The sequence below is a fragment of the Psammomys obesus genome, unplaced genomic scaffold, assembly GCF_907164565.1.
Source record: "Psammomys obesus unplaced genomic scaffold, mPsaObe1.curated_primary_1811, whole genome shotgun sequence".
Classification (NCBI taxonomy): Eukaryota; Metazoa; Chordata; class Mammalia; order Rodentia; family Muridae; genus Psammomys; species Psammomys obesus.
In genome coordinates this window covers 5,303,888-5,319,553 of record NW_026592710.1, presented here as the reverse complement: position 1 = coordinate 5,319,553, position 15,666 = coordinate 5,303,888, and the positions used below count along the sequence as shown (strand labels likewise).

Sequence of the window (15,666 nt, the reverse complement as noted above, 5' to 3'; positions counted from 1 at the left end):
CTCCGACCTGGGAGGGGGAGGGTTGTGGTTGATGCTTAATCTGGCCACACTTTGGGCTTTTAGGAAGAGAGGGGTGAATGAAAAATATCCATTAGAAAAGTGGATGGTAGGTTTTTCTTAGTCTGGAATTTTGTTTTCTGTTGGTGCTTACCGATTTCCTCTTGGTTTTTAATATTCTTTCTCATCTTAAAAATGAACAGTTTTTCTGGACACTTAGTGGGGAGAAAGGTTCTGAGATTCCAAGTACATCCCAATAAACTGATTTCCCTAGTCAGTGGTCACTAGGTTAAAACTGAATCATCATTGTGTATCCAAATTGCTGAGATGGGCCACCAAACTATGGATATGAAAATATATTGTGAAGACAATCTGTGTTTCTCACTCCAGAACAGATCTCACCAGAACAGATTCTGAAAAGATTTTGTTAATGGAGAGCAGAGTAGCAGTGATGTAGAAATTCTTAAGTTTCTGGGGAATCTTCTATTTTCCAAGTTTGCTACCTACTTTAAAAAATTAAAGTGGCTTGCTCAAATGTAGCAATCTTCTTAGGGCTGAAAGCAAAAGTCAGTGAGCAGATGTGTCCTAAAGGTGATAGCTCACTTTTTTTTTTTTTTTTTTTTTTTAAAGACAGGGTTGATTTGGATATTATAGAACTTGATCTGTAGAACAAGCTAGGCTCCAGGTCACAGAGACCCACCTGCCTCTGCTTCCAGAGTACTGGGATTAAAGGCGTGAACCACCACTCCTGGCTGGTAGCCCATTCTTAAACTGTCAGCTCAAGTCTTTTTTTGATGGGTGCTGGGATTGGGTCTGTAGCAATTATCTCAGCTTTCTAGCCTTGAACTTTTATCTGTCCCTTTTATCTGCTAAAAGTTGTAGAGCATAAAGATCTGACCAAAAAAAAAAAAATCTTGACATTTTATCTTGATGCTTTAAAAAAAAAAATAAAAAGGCACAATTGAAGTTTAAACCAAAGCCTTAAAAGGGGGTAGGAGTTGAGGTGCTGGAGATCACTGCAGGGTCATGTACTTGCTGGGCAACGTTGGAAACACCATACAGTTTTGTTCAGCAGAATAGTAGAAATAGACCTGGCCAACCTTTAACCTTATACAGTGTTACTACCTGTTTTCTTAATTAGAAAGTCAGTTCCTCCTAATCTCATCTGTTCTTTTCTGGGTTGCCCTCATCAGACTCTGACTCAGGCTGCCTTAGTGGGCCAGCCCTGTGTAGTGGTTTTCTACTCATCAATCCAGAGATCTTTTCCCTCCTCTTCATGGCTGCTGTGCCTGCTTCTCTAAAACTTTCTCTCTGTTTCCATGTGGGCATTGTCACTAGAGTACAGCAGACAGAGTGGTCGCCAGCCCTGGAGGACTCTGTACATTCCCTAGGTACCCTAACCCACTCCCTTCTGATTGCCAGGGAGGGGTTGGGTAAGTCTGTATGTGTTCTAATCAGCTGGGAGAGGCACTTGTCTTGTATTTTCCTGAGCTACTGACCTAGCCAGGCTAATCATTACAGCCCACTGGTGGGGTGGGGGGGTGGGCAAAGGTCACCGTTCCTTTCTGCTGCAGATGAATCTGCAGGTACCAGTGTTCAAAGCTTCCTTGATAAAAATGTTATAGTTAGGAACCTTTGTATAGAAAATTCTATAATCTAGACACTTTGCCACATTTTCTTCTTGTTTCTTTGCAGTTCTTAGATGACTTGAAACATCAGAAGGGCATTAACATCCAAAAGAAGCCTGACTGACTGTGCACTGGAGCAGGGATCAGCAGACCTGTGTTCTGTTGCTGGCTTTGCCAGTAAATGTAGCACCTGATCTCTCTTGATGTTTATTTGCCACCTTAGCTTGCTGTTGTAGGAAGTTCAAATCACATCTTGACAAGTTACTGGGGAGGTACCATTTCTGAGACGGTGTTTATTTTCATAAGACAGCTGTTCTCAGCCTTTAAAAACAAAGTGGATTCTCAAGGCCTGGGAGAATCTGGAGAGATGGCTCAAAGTTTAAGAGCACTTACTGCTCTTCCAGAGGAACAGAGGTCACTTGGTCACTTCCCAACATTGATATCAGGCATCTAACCCCCCTATTACTTTAGCTCAGAAGATCCAGCACTCTGTTTAGGCCTGTGTGAACATGTATGTGGTATACAGATGTACAAATAAAATAAATATGCTAACCCCCACCCCTAGACAGGGTTTCTCTGGGTAGCCTTGGCTGTCCTGGACTCACTTGGTAATCCAGGCTGACCCTGAACTCACAGGAATCCACCTGCCTTTGCTTCCCTGATTGCTGGGATTACAGGTGTATGCCACCATGCCCAGCTCCACTAGAATTTTTAAAATTTATTTCATGTATATGGATGTTTTGCCCTTAGGCAGGCAGAAGAGGGCATTGGTGGATCCTCTGGAACTGGAATTACAGGCAGTTGCGGACAGTTGTAAGCTACAGTGTGGGTGCTGGGAATTGAACCTGGATCATCTAGAAGAGCAGTGAGTGCTCTTAAACTGCTGAGCTGTCTCTCCAGCCTCAAAAGAAATATTTTTTAAGATTATTTTATTTTATGTGTACAAGTGTTTTTACATGTATGTATGTCTGTGTACCACATGGATCCCTGGTACCTGCAGAGGTCAGAAGTGGGCGTTTGATCCCCTAAAACTAGAATTACAGATAATTATGAACCACCATGCAGGTACTGGGAACCAAACCCTGTTCTTTGCAAAAGTACCAAGTGCTCTTATTCTCTAGGCCACTTCTCAGTCTCATAAATGTTAAACACACACACACAGATGTATATACATATATGTATGTATATACAGAAGGAGGTTTTTTGGTTGGTTGGTTTGGGTTTTTTTGTTTTTTTTTTTTTTGTGGGGGGGAGACTTGTTTTGTTTTGGTTTGGCTTTTTTGAGACAGTTTTCTCTGTGTAACCCTGGCTATCCTGGAGCTTAAACTCTGTAGACCAGGCTGCCCTCAAACTAGCAGGATCTGTGTGCTTCTGCTTCCCAAATGCTAGAATTAAATGAATGCTAATAAAAATAATAGTAATAGTAATAATAATTAAAAAAAAAAAAAAAAAACTTAGCCAGGCGAGGTAGTGCATGACTTTAATTCCAGCACTCTGGGAGGCAGAGGCAGGCAGATCTCTGAAGCTTGCCTGATCTACAGAGTGGGTTCAGGACAGCCAAGGCTACACAGAGAAACTCACTCTCAAAAAAACCAAAAAATAAGATAAAATCAACCTTAAATAAAAAAGAAGGAAAGAAAAGGCTGGAGTACTATTAGCTGTTGCTGCACCAGGCTGCACTGTTACCTGCCACTTGGGCTGTAGTCTTCAGGCCGGTTATTGGATCCTGCTTTTTGATTCCTGTTACGGGGGTGATAACTCCAAGCTCTTAGAACATGCATGAAAATTTAAAAGAGGTGGTATCTAAAAAGTGTATAAAAATGGTTTCTCTTCCCACTGTTTTACCCTCTGTTGGAAACAAGTGTCTGTGTGTGCATGTGTATGTATGCTTTTGAGGGGTCAAACCCAGGACCTTGATATGCTGGAGAAGTGCCTTCCCTCTGAGCTATGTACTGCCACCACCACACGTGTGCACATGGAGTGTTTGCACCAGGCCCTGTTCTTTCCCCTGAGTTACTCAGGAAGGGTGGAGAAGAGTGCCTACGGGGAGTGGGGGGAGAACCTGTGTCTGAGCAGCTCTTTTTACCTTTGGAGCGTTCCTGCTGGAATCCCGTTCCTTCCATTCATTACAGGACTTTATGTCTGTGGCATGGACAGCAGCTTTCCTAGCACTTGGTTTCTGGTGTTTATTATATAGGCGCTAGGGCTGGCCTCCCTCTGAATACTGCTGGCCACTGAAGTGGGAATAGTGGCTGTGATTATGGAAAACCAACTGTTTATAGAGGGTTACTTGAATGGATATTACATGTCAACCTCACAGCACCCAAGAGAATAACTACAAGTCAGATCTTTTTAGTGTGTAGCTGTGCAGATACCCAATTCTTCCTTCCTCTTTCCCCATTTGCCTTTCACATACCTATAAAGTTATAATTAGTAGATGAAATACTAGGAATGAGCAAAGTGTCTGATTGACTCTGGCTACCCACTGCTGAGCTCCTAACCATTTACACTGGGGTTTTGAGTGTTAGTGCATCTCTGTAAGTACTGCAAAGTGTCCTGCACTTCTGAGGCTGGGCCAGCCCCTTTTCCCCACGCAGGGTTTCATTCCAGGATGTTCTGGACTTTGCCATCAAGCCAGGCCTCTCAATTCTAAGTGCTGTCACTCTGTCATTGGGTAGATGAATTACATGGCCTTTGGCCTTTGATCTTAAAAATAATACCTGAAAAATTAATAGGCCTAAAAGACTAAGATTCTGATCATTTACAGGGAACATGTCTTATAATACAGATTCCAAAATAACTTCTGGTTTTGTTTTGTTTTGTTTTGACATACATGGCCATTTCTTATAAAATCTAGAGCTTACTCAGGTGCACACCTCTTCACTCTGCAAATGTGGCTGTTTCATTTGGATAGAAGAGTGACACCCGGGTGACTGTAGTTTGAGGGCTTTGTGTACAGCTCTGCCGGCTGTTGCCAGCAAGGAGTGTGGGCAGGAGCATCCTGACTGGCCTTCGATAGTCTCAGGTGCAGTGCTGGTGAGCAAGAACACAGTTTGAACTAGCTCAGCTCTGTAAGGAAGGGGCACCCCAAAGAGTCAGCCTATAGGAAGGGAAGGTGCACAGGCACTTGTTTTGTCTGTTTTTCTCTTAGTTTTAGTTTTCAGCAGCTACCCCAGTAAATATTACACTCTTGTTATTTGTAAGTGCGGGTGGTAGTATGCGAAAATTACCATACCAGATCCCTCATATTTTTATTTATTTATTTATTTACTTACTTACTTACTTACTTACTTACTTACTTACTTACTTACTTACTTATCTTTTTTGGTTTTTTTGAGACAGGGTTTCTCTGTGTAGCCCTGGCCGTCCTGGACTCGCTTTGTAAACCAGGCTGGCCTGGAACTCAGAGATCCGAATGCCTCTGCCTCCCTGAGTGATAGGATCACAGCCGTGCACCACTGTGCCTGGCTCCAGATCTCATTTTCGTTCCTGCCTTTCAATGAGAAACATTCTGTTTCATGGGTGAAGATGAAAAGGCAGTTGTAAAACAGGACCATTAGGGATGAGCTTATGCACACAAGGTTATGTATGCTGATGCAGGAGGACCTGGGCCACAACTAGAGCTCATAGGCTTTGGGTTGCCAAGTGAAGGGACAGCTAGCTTTTTTGTTTGTTTGTTTGTTTGTTTTTTAAGATTTATTTCTTTTATGAGTACTCTGTCTGCATGTACACCTGCATGCCAGAAGAGGGCAGCAGATCCCAGTACAGATGTTTATGAGCCACCATGTGGTTGCTGGGAATTAACTCGGGGCCTCTGGAAGAGCAGCCAGTACTCTTTACCGCTGAGCCAGCTCTCCAGCCCCTGACAGCTAGCTTTTATTAACTTTGTGTGATAAGATAGAAAGTTTGAGAAATTTAAAGTTTTAGTACTCTAGGTGGCATGAAATTCAGTCATGTTTCTGGGGGCAAATTCTAGTGAAGATGTGCAGAACTGCTGCCTGTGAATTACATCTTCAAGCAGAATGATCTCAGGGTCAGCACATTCCCCACATGGAAAAATGAGTAATCAGAATTCTGTTCACACTGAGAGATTGGAGATCACTGCAGTGTTCACTCTGAAGTTTTATTTAATTTCAGATTATAGCCTTAGGTAAATAACGTAATGCTTAGTCTTACGTAAGAAAGCGTGGGCTTCCAGGTTGGCTTGATATTGAGAACAGTCAGCTGTGTCACAGCCACAAAACCCTTGAGAAGCCTCTGGTCTCCACTTTGTCCCTCCAGTGCAGGTACTGTGTAGTGTTAGCTGCTTGCCGGCAAGACCTGCGCAAAGTGCAGCTTCTTAGGCCTGTGGAGCCAAGATGGGTATTTTGTTGTTAAAATGGAGGTTTGAGTAATTCACGTGTCATTGAAGTTGAAGAACTGCTTATACACAGCCTCAAAATCCTGAGTCTCCACGGTATATTTATGCTTTTTTTTTTTTAAAGATTCGTTTTATTGGCTGTATGTGAATGTTTTGTCTACATGTAGATCTGTGCACCATGCGCATGTAGTGCTGGTGGAGGCTAAAGAGGGAGCTACATGGAACTGGAGTCTGCATGTGGTTGTAAGCTGCCATGTGGGTGCTGGGAATTGAACCTCGATCCTCTGGAAGAGCAGCCATTCTTAACCACTGAGCCAGCTCTTTTCCCCAATCTATAGGATTTCTTAATATGGCTTTTTTCTTTTTTTTTTTTCTTTTTTTTTTTTTCCCCCTCTCTACAACTCTTACTCCATTTTCTTTTCTTAGAAATACGGTTGTGGGTCTGGAAAGATAGCTGGTGTTCAAGGGTACTTGATGCTCTTTCAGAGGACCTATTTCAGTTCCTAGAACCCATGTCAGGCAGCTCACAACCATCTGTAATTCTGGCTCAAGAGTCTGAATTCTTCTTTTGATCTCTGAAGGTGTGTTTCGTACACACACACACACAAATAAAATTAAATATGAAAAGAAAAAACACAGTTGTGACTGCTTATTTTTTAAAAAGATTTATTTATTTATTATGTATACACAAGATCTCATTATGCACCAGATCTCCTTATAGGTGGCTTTGAGCTACCATGTGGTTGCTGGGAATTGAACTCAGGACTTTTGGAAGAACAGACAGTGCTCTTAACCTCTGATCCATCTCTCCAGCTCCCATGACTGCTTATTTTATATTTTTAAACAATCTTAGATACTGAGGCAGTAATGGTACATCCCTTTAATCCCAGGCGGAAGCAGGCAGATGTCTGCCTTGAAGAGCTTACAAAGAAAACCCCTTCAAGTGTTGCTTTCTTTTACTGGCATAGAGATCATAGGAAGAATGAGTGAATGGGGAGCTCCTAGGAGCTGCTGCTCTCTGCATAGCTTATCTCCGGGGCTCATTTCCGTCTTCCAGCTGAGGCCCCAGCAGGTGTGCTATGGCGCCTCTCCTGCCCAAGGCTGTCTGCTACAGTGCAGCCAAGGCCTGGGTCTGTCTGTCTGTTACTTGAGTGTTTTGGTTTTGTTTAATTGAGTCAAGTTTTTATATCTCAGGCTGGCCTTGAACTAGAGATCCTCTTGCTTTAGCTTCTGGAGTAGAGGGTGGCTGTTTCCCTTTTGTGGATGCAGCAGGTAGGTAATTTTTGTGGAGGAAACCTAGTACCAGTGTTGGAAAGGATAGGCAGAGGCCTTGGCCCTTTGCTTTGCAGTGTGTGTCCTAGGCCTGTCCGTGCGCCTATCCTACACGGGAAAACTGACAGAGCTGTCACTTGAGTACCATGCGCTGTTTGCAGAAACTGTGTTTGTAATGGACCTTTTAAAAAGATTTATTATTTTATGCATGAGTGCTCTGTTTTCATGCACACCAGAAGAGGGAATCTGATTCCATTACATTGGAATCATTCCATGTGGCTGCTGGGAATCGAACTCAGAACCTCTGGAAGAGCAGCCAGTGCTCTTAACCACTGAGCCATCTCTCCAGCTCTTGTAATGGACTTTTTAAAACATTTATTTGTATATGCATGTGGGCTCTGGGGATCAATCTCAGATCACCAGCCTTAGCAGTAAGTGCTTTATCTACTGAGCCATCTTGTTGGCCCTGCTTTGGACTTTACAGTGCTGCCTACAAGGATCATCATTATTCCCTGTTGACACTTCTAAAGATTTCCCTTGATCTTGCTTACCTGCATGACTTACATGAAAAGATACGCGACTTTTTTTTTTTAATTTTTTTTTTTGTTTTTTATTCATACACTATACTATCTGCACATGTGCCTGCATGCCAGAAGAGGGCGCCAGACCTCCTACAGATGGTTATGAGCCACCATGTGGTTGCTGGGAATTGAACTCAGGACCTTTGGAAGAACAGCTAGTGTTCTTAACCTCTGAGCCACCTATCCAGCCGATACGCGACTTTTTAAGCTTTACAGTTTTATTAGGAAAAACAACTAGATGGTATGTCTTTACAATAACTGTAATCATGGGCAGTAGGCTTATCCACTTACAGCTCATTTTGGTATCATAAGTTCCATCCCTATCTGTGAGTCCATTCTGACTTGAAAATCTAGCTTGCAGGCCTAGAGGAGTAGCTCAGTTGGAAGGGTGCTTGCCGAACACAATTGAGGCCCTGATCCACCTCTACCTAGGCATGATGGTGCCCGGCTAATCCCAGTACTTGCGGGCAAGGCCAGGCTGGGAGCCAGATGTGACACCCTATCCTCTTTTTTTTTTTTTAAGATTTATTTATTTTTCTATGTATTGGTGTTTTGCCTACATGTATGGCTGTGTGAGGGTGCCAGATCCCCTGGAGCTGGAGTTACAGACAGTTGCTTTTGAGCCCCAGGTCCTCTGGAAGAACAGCCAGTGCTCTTACCCCCTGAGCCATCTCTCCACCTATCCCTCTCCCCTTGTTGTATTAGGTGTATTAATATTTACTATTGATAAATCTTTTAGTAAAGCTGCAGTTAATCCTAAACAGCTGTATAACCAAATCACCACACAGAGACTAGGATTTATTTAATTAACCTACAACACAATGCTGAACAATAGTTACTCCATCCTAAACCTCCAAGCCCTCGTAGTTTCCCTAACATTTAGATTTTACCCATTATGCTTGCTTTTAGTGATATCTCAGGTCTGGTTCATTTCTCCATGTCGTCCCAAGACCTCTCCTCCAGCCTCTGCTCTACCTGCTTCTCTCTTCTCCCTACTTCTTCCTCTCCTCTGGCTCCTCTCCTTGCCCCCCCCCCACTCCTTCCTCTCCTCCTGCTTCCTTCCTCTCCTCCCACCCTGAACCAGGATGTCCCACTCTATCCTCTCCATTTCTCAACGTTGTGGTTGGTTGTTTTAATTGACAAATTGAAGGACAAATGGTGGCATGTTTACACAAACTTGAGACAGGTGATGCCTGGAGTAAACATCACAATGCAGTGTCCGGATTGAAACCAGAGGGGGGGGAGAGAACTCAGCATTTGAACGAACAAGGGTAAAGTGTATACATTTAAAAGAACATTATACCAACACCTTGTTTGTTTGTTTTGTTTTTGTTTTTTAAGAAAACGTAGCTTGCTGGTATTTGAAAAATACATTTTGCCTGGTTTTTTGAATATATAAAGTATATTTTTAAAAAATTTTAAGTTGTAAAGTATATTTGAAATTATGATCCTTAAGTAAGTGGCTCATTTTAATCTTACTCTAAGTTGCACCCGTGAGTGACACGTAAGAGATTAGAATAATCGTGAACCACCTTGTTTGGAGATGTCAGGTAGACACTGGACGGAAGTCCTAGCTGTACAAGTGGGAAAAGACACCCCACCCCAGAGCAAAACAACCTTCTGTGTTATGTGTATAGGTAGGAACAACGACTAGGACAGTCCTTTCGTCTGGGGTGATTTCTTTCGTTTTTCTTTTTGGTTTTTCAAAACAGGGTTTCTCTGTGTAGCCCTGGCTGACCTGGAACTTGCTCAGCAGACCAGGCTGACTGTAAACTCACAGAGATCTGCCTGCCTCTGCCTCCTGAGGACTGACCGGGAGTTGTATATGTGTGCATGTTAGTGTACACATGCACACAACCCCCATGCATACAACCACGGGTCCACAGGTGCCTCACCGTGTTGTGGCTGTCAGAGAGTAAGCTGCTTGGATCTGTCCTCAGTTTCTACCTTGTCTTTAAGACAAGGTCTCTTGTTTGTTGCTATGTAAGCCAGGCTGGTAAGCCTGGGAACTTCCCAGGATTCTCCTGTCTCCCATTTACAGTAGGGATATGCTGGGACGGCACACTGCTCTAAGGTGGATGGGTTTAGGGGATTTTTTTTTTTTTTTTTTGAGGGGTGAGGGAAGCTTTTGAGGCAGGGTTTCTCTGTAAAACCTTGGCTGTCCTAGACTGGATCCAACTTCCTCTGCCTCCGGAGTGCTGGGATTAAAGGTGTGTGCCACTACACCCAGCTCCTTGCCCTCTTAGCCATCTCCCCAGCCAGGTGTGGTGGCACAGGCCTATAATCCCAGCATTCAGGGAGGCAGAGTCAGGCTGATCTGCAAAGCCCAGGGACACCCAAGGCTACCCAGAGAAACCCTGTCTTGAAAAGGCAAAAAAAAAAAAAAAAAAACTTTTTTCTTTTAAGAAATTTTGTTTGGGCATTTTGTTTTATTTGGCAGTGTTGAAGGTTGAACCCAGGCCCTTGAAGCATGCTAGACATGGACTTAAACACTGAGCTACACTCTTGTCCCTGGGGTGTTAAATTTTTCAGTTAAAGTTGCATTGCTCTGTCCTCCGTATCTTTTATTCTTTGACTTTGGAAATGTGACTGTTCTGTTCATGTCTTGAGTCCATCTGAATTGTGAAATTATAATTTCTGAGGATTGAACATTGCGATTTATGTACAATTATACTAGCAAAGTTAGGAGTTGACGGGAGTTTTGGTGCAGTTCCTGCAGGGCCTTTGCTGTGTCAGGAGGAGGAAAGAGTGGGCCTGCCTTCACAGAGCTCCTGCTGAGGGCCAGCTAGGCGTGGTCTTGAAGACACCTACCTTGTTGACCTGCTGGAACCACAGGGCTCTGGAGCCTTGAGCACCCCCTTTATACAGCTTGTTCATTGGTCCCAGCAGAACTGTCTTTTTGTTTTGTTTTGTTTTAATTTTTTTATTTTAAATAAAAGCTGTAGATAAATTTTATAGTTAAGACTTATTCCTCGGGGGCTGGAGAGATGGCTCAGAGGTTAAGAACACTCGCTGTTCTTTCCAAGGTCCTGACTTCGATTCCCAGCAGCCACATGGTGGCTCATAACCATCTATAGTGAGATCTGGTGTGCAGGCAGACTGTTGTATAAATAACAAATAAATCTTAAAGAGACTTACTCCTCTTATGGATTTTCCTTATATGCATACATGCAGTTATAGATAGTGCATGTTTATATAGAGCATGTGCAAGTGCATGTTTCGTTTTTAAGACCACCAAAAGCCTTGATGCCTAAGACTTTCCAGTTTGTAGAGTGGACAAAGCACCAGTAACTCACGTGTCCCACAACAGTAAGCCTAGGACCTGGGCTCACTGCTGCAGAGGCCCTCCCTGTTTTGGTGTTTGCATAGCGGCTCTGTGTTCTAGGTTACAGGACTGAAGACCATGGTTTCTTTCTCTCAGCAGGTTTATTGTGGTGGTCAAGAATAAATGGCTGTAGAATAAGCCAGAGTAGCCTATTTCTGCCTGCCTTTCAATATGTGAGCAGTGACATGCGTGTACCCCTGCACGCTGTGCGCGTGGAGGTGTGTGGCGCTGTGAGCCTCCTGGATGTAGATGGGTCCTCCTCTCCTCCTCCCCTCCTCCCCTCCTCTCCTTCTCTCTTAGTGAGCCATGCTGCTTTATTATCTTGAAAACAGTCTCTGGAATTTTTTCTCCTGTTTTTGCCACGTGAATGGAAAACCACTGAATTTTGTGAACAATATACTTTCTTCAGGAACACTTTAGTTATGTATTTTTGGCTTTTGCTGTTGTCTCTTTGCTTCATGTGTTAGGTTGGGGGGGGTTGCTTAAAAATGGTGACTCTTACGTGTTTGCTTATTTGGAGGCTCAAGGCAAACATGTCCCCGGTTGCTTTGGTATATTATTGATGGCCCATGCCTCCCAAGATCAAAACTTGGTTCTGTTTTGGAAATGTGCTAGTGAGATACTTTGGAGCAGATCAGTTTGCTGGTCTTAAATTAACAAGAGGGGAGATCTGTCTGCCAGAGAGCTGAAGACAGCCCAGACTCAGAGAAGCCACAGGGCCTCAGCTCTCCATGGCCACCTCTAGTGCTCCCTTTATTTGTTTTGAACTTGCTGGGACTAACCTAAAAAATGGGAGGGAGGTTCTTGCTTCAAAACAGCATGATTTCCTTGTTCACATCTTCACCTGCATGTTTTTCACAAGAAAGACAAGAGACTTCTTTCTGGTTAGTGGCAAGCAATTTTAGGGCAGGATGGCCAGGAGTCTCCTGTCCTCTCTGACATCTTACCCCTGATTAGCACAGAGCTTGGGGGTGGGGGTGGGGGCTCCAACATAGTGTTGTTCTTCTGGCTTTTTGTTCACTGGCTTTCTTGCACTGCCCTCTACCCCTAGCCCAGCCTCCTTGTTCCATTCCACACTTCACAGCAGGAGTCATTTTTATAGCACATGTAACCTTTAAACCAAAAGTATATTGCTTATAACAAGAGTGAACCTCTTCTCTGCTTTTATTTTGAAAAGTCCTCCCTGTTGTTAATGTGGAGAGTATTCCTGCTGAAAGCCTGTTCCAAGTAGGCATTTGTACATCCCAGAGGAACTTTTGATTTATTTCCTTAACTCTGCCCTCCTTTCTCTGTGGTTCAGAAACCGTTAATGATCTGTGAAGCTTGGAGACTTCAGTGCAGAACAGTAGTGGTTTTAAGGACCCCTCCCACCATATAAAAGGCCTGCCAGGATCCAGTGCTGGGTTTTGACTCCCTGGAAAGCCAACTTCTCACAGATTTTTGGTTATGCGACAGGGCATCCTGGGTTGGGGCCTTGATAATGTTTTTCTGAAACATTTTTTTCTTCCTTTTCTCCCTCCCTTTGAAAAATTGTAATGAAAATTCTGGGCTTGTGGCCAGCCTGTGGGATGCGATACAGTAGAAATGTTTCTGGTGCCCTTTGTTACTGTTCGGCTTTGATTAAGTTTGTTTCCAGTAAGTTTAACCCTGCTCCCCTGCCCCGCCTGCTCCTCATGGCTGAGGAGGCTGATTGAGCCAAGGTTAAGCATGGTGTTGTGCAAGCTGCTTAGGCCTAGTGCACACCCTGTGCCTGGCAGACGGTGCAGGGAGAAGCATGTCTTCGCAACGTGATGTTTTCCTCACTGGGCTGCCTTGTGCCTTTGAGTGCAGGAGCTGATGACCTGTGTGGAAGCTGTGTAGGTTTCCTCTGTTGCTTTTGCTCAGGGTTCCAGGAAATCACTGTACGCCATGCTCTTTTTGTCTCTTTCTAAAATTGTGACACACTCTGGCTGTGTAGCCTGGGCTGTCCTCTAGCTCCATTTTTCCACCTCTGCCTTTTGAGTACTAGAGTTACTGTATAGGCCTCCACATGAGGCTAGACAGTTTGTCTTGAGACTCTGGTAGTTAAGTTTAAAATCATGCTCTACAACCTCTGGGTCTCTGCCAGGTGGAGGGAGGAGGCTCCCAGAGCAGCAACGAGCAAACAGTCGTGCTCCTTTGATCTTCTGTGGCTCTCCATTTCAAAAGAAAGAGGTGGTTGCAGCTTTAGAATGTTTTTTTTTTTTAATATTGCTTTGACCTCATATTTTTAGCTCTTTTCATCCTAGCAACAGAGAACCCTTCACAGAGAGCATTTTCCAGTCCTCCTGATACCCTGGAGGGTGAAGCTAGATGTGAGTGTAGAGGTCCATCCCCATTGGAGTTGGGCAGATCCTCTGAGTGGCCCCTCACACCATGGAGCCTCTGTGCTGGGTGCTTGCTTGGTTTTCGGGCAGTGTTTACTTTTCATAGAAAGAAGTGAGATTTTATTCCTAAAATTTCTGATTATGGTAGGATTCTTTGGCCAACACAGAATGCTAAAGTTTCTGTGCAATCCCTTTGTGTCCTAGTACTTTGGAGACACTGGCCTATAAGCTAGCAGAGGGCATTGTTATAAAAACTTGTTTGTTTCGTGTTGTAGAGTCTCAGTCTCTTGGGACAACATTGGCCCCACTTCCTTCCAGACTAGCCTGTTAGAACTGGGTTGTATGAAGACAGAATTCTGTGATGACCATTGCCGCTCAGTGGTCCTAAGTCTGTGAAAGAAAGATATGTAAATCACCAAACCTAAATTGGCCACAGGAGAAGTCTGTACCAATGGGGGTTTCCTCAGGTTCCCCAGGGTGCAGAGTGAATCTGTGTCCCACGCTCTTGTATGTAGTGCTGGTTGATTAACCCTTCGTGCGTTAGCGTCTTCCTGCTCCAGCTAGAGCTTGTTTAGATAAGAGAGATTGTTGTTGTTTATTTGTTTGCTGGCTTGTTTTTGAGACAGTGTTTCTCTGTGTAGCCTTGGCTTACATTGTAGACCAGGCTGGCCTGGAAATCACAGAGTTCCACCTACTTCTGCCTTGGCTGATGGAGATTTTAAGGTGTGGGTTTGGGATTTTGTGTTGTTGTGGTATTATTCTTGTTCTTGTTATTACAGGGTTTCTGTGTAGTCCTGGAACTCGCTCAGATACCTACCTGCCTCTGCTTGAGGGGTGGGATTAAAGGTGTACAGTGAGATTTGTTCTTAAGTCTGTGATATTGATGGGGCTTTGGAAGATACCTGGGGTTAGTTCTCACCACTTCTCCCAAAAAACTGTGAATTCTGATTATTGCTTGAGATGAAGTTTTCTTCTACAATATGTAAGCAGGACCTCTTAGTTTCCTAACGACTATTTGAATAAGTGGAATGGAAATGTCAACTGTTCTAGCTCAAAGCAGTTCTTGTCTCTTATCACATGCATAAATATCCTCGGGGATGTAATAATATAATTAGAAAATGTTTTGCTAAGTCTTGTATAATTATACTTTTAACTGTTAAGTTCAAGAGGATTTTAGGCCCTTCTGTTTTGTTTGGGGTTATGGGTGTGTGCAGCGTTTCTCACTCAAACCACTCCATAGCCAGCCAGCCAGCCAGCCATTGTGTGTGGGCTGCTTATGCACACCCATATCAAAATGTGCCTGTGGAGGTCAGAAGAGACTTCATATGCTGAGCCATCTCCGTGGCTCTGAGTTTTCTCTAGCTTAGTTCATTTGTTTGTGTGTAAGAGTGTGTGTGAACGTGTTTGCATACGGGGTACCTTTACCTGCACATACAGAAGCCAGCAAGAGGGGGTTGAGTATGCTTTATCCCATTTCTCCTTCTTTTGAGGCAGGGCCTCTCCCTGAACCTGGGGCTCTTATTTTCTCAGCTGTTCTGGAAGCCAGAAAACCCCAGTAATATCCCTGTTGTCACTCCCTCAGAGTTAGAGCTATATATGTTTATTGGATACCCAGCTAGGTCACTAGGATCTGAACTCCAGCCCTCATGATTACGCAACAAGTGCTTTACCCACTGAGGCATCTGTAAAGGAGAGAGAGTGTGGAGGATGAGACAGGTTATTTGTGAGTGTTTTGTTATTATTTACTTGTAGAGTTCTGTTTGTTTGAGACAGGGTCTCATGCAGCCTATTCTGGCCTCGAACTTGCTTTTTGGTCAAAGGTGACCTTTTCTGTTAGCTACTTTTTTTTTTTCAGGTTTATTTATTTACTTATTGTACAGCATTCAGCCTGCATGTGCACACCAGAAGAGGGCACCAGATCTCATTATAGATGGTTATGAACCACCATGTGGTTGCTGGGAATTGAACTCAGAACCTCTGGAAGAACAGCCAGTGTTCTTAACCTCTGAGTCATTTCTCCAGCCACTATCTATTTGTCTTGCTGTGCCAAAATATCTGAATAAAGCAATTTTGTATTTTAATATTTAATTATTCATTCATTCATTCATCCATTTATTTATTTATTTATTTATTTATTTATTTATTTATTTATTTATTT

At 43.5% G+C, this 15,666-nt stretch overlaps 1 protein-coding gene across 5 annotated transcripts in view; it reads left to right on the top strand.

The window, feature by feature from the left end:
• The window catches only part of Rere (arginine-glutamic acid dipeptide repeats), a 347,420-nt gene that overhangs the window by 295,495 nt on the left and 36,259 nt on the right, over window positions 1-15,666 (top strand). The window lies entirely within an intron of this gene.